This window comes from Hyla sarda, chromosome 8 (genome assembly GCF_029499605.1).
Source record: "Hyla sarda isolate aHylSar1 chromosome 8, aHylSar1.hap1, whole genome shotgun sequence".
In the NCBI taxonomy this organism is placed as follows: Eukaryota; Metazoa; Chordata; class Amphibia; order Anura; family Hylidae; genus Hyla; species Hyla sarda.
The window spans coordinates 207,780,522-207,786,756 of NC_079196.1; the positions used below are offsets into that span (position 1 = coordinate 207,780,522).

The following is a 6,235-nucleotide window of genomic DNA, read 5'->3' on the forward strand; positions in this document are numbered from 1 at the left end:
GCCTATATACTGGTGAACCTACCTACTGAGGGCCTTACTGGGGAACCTGCCTGCTGGGGGCTTACATACTGTGAAATGTACTTACTGGGGGCCTATAAAAGGAGGGACCTACCTCCTGGGGGCTTATATACTGGTGAACTTACCTACTGGGGGCCTTACTGGAGAACCTGCCTACTGGGGGCTTTTATACTGTGAAAGTACCTACTGGGGGCCTATAAAAGGAGGAACTCACCTACTGGGGAACTATATACTGGGAAATCTACCTACTAGGGGCCTTTTATAATTGAGAACCTAACTGCTAGGGGCCTATATACTGGGGGACCTACCTACCGGGGGCCTTACTGGGGAACCTGCCTACTAGGGGCTTAAATACTTTGAAACCTACCTACTGGTGGCCCACTAAAGGAGGAACACACCAACTGGGGGCCTATATACTGGGAAACCTACCTACTGGGGGCCTTTATAATTCAGAACCTACCTTCTGGGGGCCTACATACTGGAGGACCTACCTACTGGGGGCCTTACTGGGGAACCTGCCTTACTGGGGGCTTATATACTGTGAAACGTACCTACTGAGGGCCTATAATAGGAGGAACCCACCTACTAGGGGCCTATATACTGGGGAACCTACCTAATGGGGGCCTTTATAATTGAGAACCTACCTACTGGGTCCTATATACTAGGGGACCTACCTACTGGGGGTTCATATACTTGTTAACCTACCTACTGTGAGCCTATAAATGGGGGAACCTACCTACACGGACACCACCATACTGGGGAAAGTACCTACTTGGCACCTATATGCTGGGGGGCTGAAAAAGTGCAGCGCAATCATCCTGGAGGTCTGAGCCGGATGGAGACACCAGAGGGAAAGTGCCTGACTCGCTGGATGTAACTGCACTGTAATCACCTATACAGTAACCTAAAATGTACTTTAATCACCTATACAGTCTTCAGAGACTGTTTAAAGCTGATATCTATCCCTGTATAGGCTGATATTGGTCTGTGTATAATCATTTTTCATTAGTACTAGTACAGCGAGAAGATGTGGTCATGGTGTGGTGGAATTATTATTATTATTATTATTATTATTTTATTTTTTTAACCCTCCCTTGAGTAAATCCCCTAGTCGTTGGGAAAAACTAAAATTCCCAGGCATGCTGGACATTGTAGTTTATCAACATCTAGAGGTCCACAGTTTGAATACCACTTGCAATTGCCCCCCCCCCCCCCCCGAGATTGTTGCCCCTCCCTGACAGCTGACAGCATGGTGGAGCCGGAGTTGTCAGCAGTCCCGCTCCACCACTCCCTCACCTTTCTCACACGCTGCTCCGTTCTTGAAGTGGGAGTGAGAGCCGTGGAGGACAGGGGGTATTATATTTGAGGGGCACATGTCAGGGGGCATTATATGTGAGGAACCCAGGACACGGGGCATTATATGTGGAGGTCACAGGACAGGGGTATTATATTTGAGGGGCACATGTCAGGGGGTATTATATGTGAGGAACCCAGGACATGGGGCATTATATGTGGAGATCACAGGACAGGGGGTATTATATATGAGGGGCACATGACAGGGGGCATTATATGTGAAGGACACGGGGCATTATATGAGGAGGTCACAGGACAGGGGGTATTATATATGAGGGGCACATGACAGGGGGTATTATATATAAGGGCCTCATGACAGGGGGCATTATATGTGGAGGTCACAGGACAGGGGGTATTTTATATGAGGGGCACATGACAGGGGGGCATTATATGTGGGGGTCACAGGACAGGGGGTATTATATGTGGGGGTCACAGGACAGGGGGTATTATATATGAGGGGCACATGACAGGGGGCATTATATGTGAGGAACACAGGACATGGGGCATTATATGTGGAGGTCACAGGACAGGGGGTATTATATTTGAGGGGCACATGTCAGGGGGCATTATATGTGAGGAACCCAGGACACGGGGCATTATATGAGGAGGTCACAGGACAGGGGGTATTTTATATGAGGGGCACATGACAGGGGGGCATTATATGTGGGGGTCACAGGACAGGGGGTATTATATGTGGGGGTCACAGGACAGGGGGTATTATATATGAGGGGCACATGACAGGGGGCATTATATGTGAGGAACACAGGACATGGGGCATTATATGTGGAGGTCACAGGACAGGGGGTATTATATTTGAGGGGCACATGTCAGGGGGTATTATATGTGAGGAACCCAGGACATGGGGCATTATATGTGGAGATCACAGGACAGGGGGTATTATATATGAGGGGCACATGACAGGGGGCATTATATGTGAAGGACACGGGGCATTATATGAGGAGGTCACAGGACAGGGGGTATTATATATGAGGGGCACATGACAGGGGGTATTATATATAAGGGCCTCATGACAGGGGGCATTATATGTGGAGGTCACAGGACAGGGGGTATTTTATATGAGGGGCACATGACAGGGGGGCATTATATGTGGGGGTCACAGGACAGGGGGTATTATATGTGAGGAATCCAGGACATGGGGCATTACATGTGGAGATCATAGGACAGGGGGTATTATATATGAGGGGCACATGACAGGGGGTATTATATATAAGGGCCACATGACAGGGGGCATTATATGTGGGGGCACATGACATGGGGCATTATATGTGGAGGTCACAGGACAGGGGGTATTTTATATGAGGGGCACATGTCAGGGGGGCATTATATGTGGGGGCACATGACAGGGGGGCATTATATATGGGGGTACATGACAGGGGGTATTATATATGAGGGGCACATCACAGGGGGGCATTATATGTGGGGGCACATGACAGGGGGGCATTATATGTGGGGGCACGGAATATTGGTATAAGTTATCGGAATATCGGTATAAGGCCTGAAAGTTCACAGGTTATCGGTATCGGCTCTAAAAAAATCAATATCGGTCGATCCCTAATATTTATTATCTTAGGACTCTACAAAGTGGAAGACCCCTTTAATGGCCACCTTATATAAACAGCACATAAAGAATAAGGGGGGAAAAGGAAACAGCGTTGCAAAATAAAAGGGAAAGTCATAGTGAGAGAGAGAGGAGGCAGGGATGAAGATGGGGTCCATGCTGGGAATGCTTGCGGGGTTCAGCAGACGGAGCGCTGTCCTCTCTGTCTTAAAGCAACTTCTTCCCATGTTGTCTCTCAGAGGAAACAGATTTCCCGTCAGAAGCCTCTGTCATCTCCAATTAGGATTAGTGCGAAAGACGTCCAGCTGGAGTCGGGCAGGCTAGGACATGGGAAGTTTATGCGCGCACCCCGGCTGTATATTAATATCATTATTAGGCTCTGTACATGCCATAAATCATAGCCGGTGATCCCCCCAAATGAAGCCCCCCGTGTATACACCTGGGTTCCTGCAGGGCCCTTAATAATCTGCATTTATACCTGGGATTTATCATTTCACGGAGCTGCAGAGAGGATTTCTCACCACGAAACTTCCTGTCCCGGGGAGCTAGCGCTCCCATTCATAGTCCCTCTTCTTAACCCCTTAGAGGACACAGCCCGTTTTGCCGACGCAGCCAATTTTTATTTTTGCATTTTAGTTTTTTTTTCCCTCCTTACCTTTTTAAAAACATAACTCATAAACGAGCCATATGAAGGCTTGTGTTTTGCGCAACCAATTGTGCTTTGTAAGGACACCTTTCATTTTACCGTGAAATGTACGGCGCAACCGAGAAAAAAAATAATTATTTGTAGAGAGAAATAAAAAAAACAAAAAACACCAAAACCCAACATTTTGATCTTTTCACAAAGTTAATTTTTTACGCGGCGTACTTTACAGGAAAACTGACATGTTCCCTTTATTCTGAGGGTCAAGACGATTAAAACAATGCTACACCAAAATAAGAAAAATAGTGCACCAAATACAAAATACCCAAAAATATATATATCTTTATTAATTATACTCAGAAGTAAAAAAACATACAATGGTAGACATTAGAGATGAGCGAACTTACAGTAAATTTGATTCGTCACGAACTTCTCGGCTCGGCAGTTGATGTCTTTTCCTGCATAAATTAGTTCAGCTTTCCGGTGCTCCGGTGGGCTGGAAAAGGTGGATACAGTCCTAGGAGACTCTTTCCTAGGACTGTATCCACCTTTTTCAGCCCACGGGAGCACCTGAAAGCTGAACTAATTTATGCAGGATAAGTCATCAACTGCCGAGCCGAGAAGTTCGTGACGAATCGAATTTACTGTAAGTTCGCTTATCTCTAGTAGACATGACACAAAGGCACCAGAGCACATACAGAGAGTAGATATGTAGGGTAAACCCATAAGTAATAGATATAAGATACAGTGACCCCTCGACCTACGATGGCCCCGACATACGATCATTTCAACATACGATGGTCTCTCAGAGGCAGCATCAACATACGATGCTTTTGTATGTCGGGGCCATCGTATAAACGGCTATCCGGCAGCGCTGACTGCTTCAGCTGCCACCGGATAGCCGTTTACGGTGCCCCGTGTGCTCCGCTGACGATCACTTACCTGTCCTCGGGGCTCCGGCGCGTCCTCTTCAGGATCCTCTGCATCGTCGGCGCTCTCCATCGACGTCATCACGTCGTTGCGCACGCCGTCCCGTCATCCAATAGGAGCGGCGCGCGTAGCGACGTGATGGCGGCGACGGAGAGCGAGGATGCTGGGGAAGAAGAGGCCTTACCGGAGCGTTGGGGACACCCCGAGGACGCAGCGACTGCGATGGACGGTGACATCCCGGGCAGCGGTGACGGTCCGGAGCGGCGGGGACAGGTGAGTACAACTTCCTCTAACAGTGGTCTTCAACCTGCGGACCTCCAGATGTTGCAAAACTACAACACCCAGCATGCCCGGACAGCCAACGGCTGTCCGGGCATGCTGGGTGTTGTAGTTTTGCAACATCTGGAGGTCCACAGGTTGTAGACCACTGTCCTATACTTTACATTGCACGAATCCCTCAACATGCGATGGTTTCAACAAACGATGGTCCGTTTGGAACGGATTACCATTGTATGTTGAGGGACCACTGTACTGCAATTGAACATGCCAGGAAGAGATACATAATAAACATGCATAAAGTGCAAAAGATAAGGCAAAAAAAAACCTGAGCATAGTGTGGTGGCACAGTACGGGAGGTGTTACGGGAGGTGTCAGGCAGCCGCCCTTCAGTGTCCCCTGGGCCCCGTGTACTTGTTTCCCCCCTGTATATATGTTTTGCTATGTATTATAATATATAATGTGTTGTTGCTTTAAGAAATGTGTCATGTGATTGTTACCCAGGAGGTACCAGTGACCAGGTGACCCTAAGAGTGACCTATGGGCTCCCTGCTAGTCTCCCCCATATAAGCCCTGGGCGGAGCTTCGCTCTCTTTGAGCTCTGCTTTTCTGCTAAGCTGAGGTCCAGTGCAGTCTTGTCTAGTCTGTTTGTCCAGAGTGTTGGAGACCTCAAGTCCAGTCCTGCAGCCGCCATCAATTGCAAGTAATCTACAGCCATAGCTTTGTCAGTTGTCAGTCAAGAAAGCCCTGTAATGGAGAGATTAGGAATGGAGGGGCACATGACAGGGGGAGACTATTGGCCAGGAAGGGGTTAAGGTCAGGCGAAGTTCAGGGAGCGGGGTCAGGACAAGGTGAAGGGGTGGAGCTAGGAGAGGTATTATAGGGGTGGCGGAGGGGGCAGGGGGTCAGTTGGCGCGTGGCCACAAGAAGAAAAAGCCCCGCCCTCCCGATTTTGTTCGATTAGGTCGCAGCAGAGGTAGGCTGGGTTCACACCACGTTTTTCCCATACGGTAACCGTATACGATTTTCCGCAAAAAAACGTATCCGACCGTATCCGAAACCGTATGCATAGAGAATGGATTGCAAACCGTATTCCAAATGTCGTGTACGGTTGCATCCGTTTTGCCTCGGATACGGTTTTACCGATTTTTCAACCGTAGGCAAAAACGCTGTCGACCACGTTTTTGCCTCCGGTTGGAAAACCGTATGCGAACCGTATGCGGCTCTTTTAACATTGTTGTCTATGAAAACCGTACACAGAATTTCAGAATACGGTTGCACACGGTTTTTTCTAATCCGTTTTTGGAGTTGACACATGCGCAGATTGGAATTTCAATAGAACAATAGTAACTTTATTAAATTGCTGGAAAACTAATTCCAACAAAATAGCAAAACCGTTGGCAAAAACTGATGCAAACGGATAGAACCGTACGGGG

The 6,235-nt window shown here is 48.1% G+C and overlaps 1 long non-coding RNA gene across 1 annotated transcript in view; it reads right to left on the bottom strand.

Moving 5' to 3' along the window:
- The window catches only part of LOC130285170 (uncharacterized), a 161,973-nt gene extending 157,956 nt beyond the window's left edge, over positions 1-4,017 (bottom strand). The window contains exon 1 of the long non-coding RNA XR_008847274.1: positions 4,001-4,017. This is a non-coding gene — a long non-coding RNA (uncharacterized LOC130285170). The remainder of the gene's footprint in view (positions 1-4,000) is intronic.
- Positions 4,018-6,235: the final 2,218 nt, after the last annotated feature.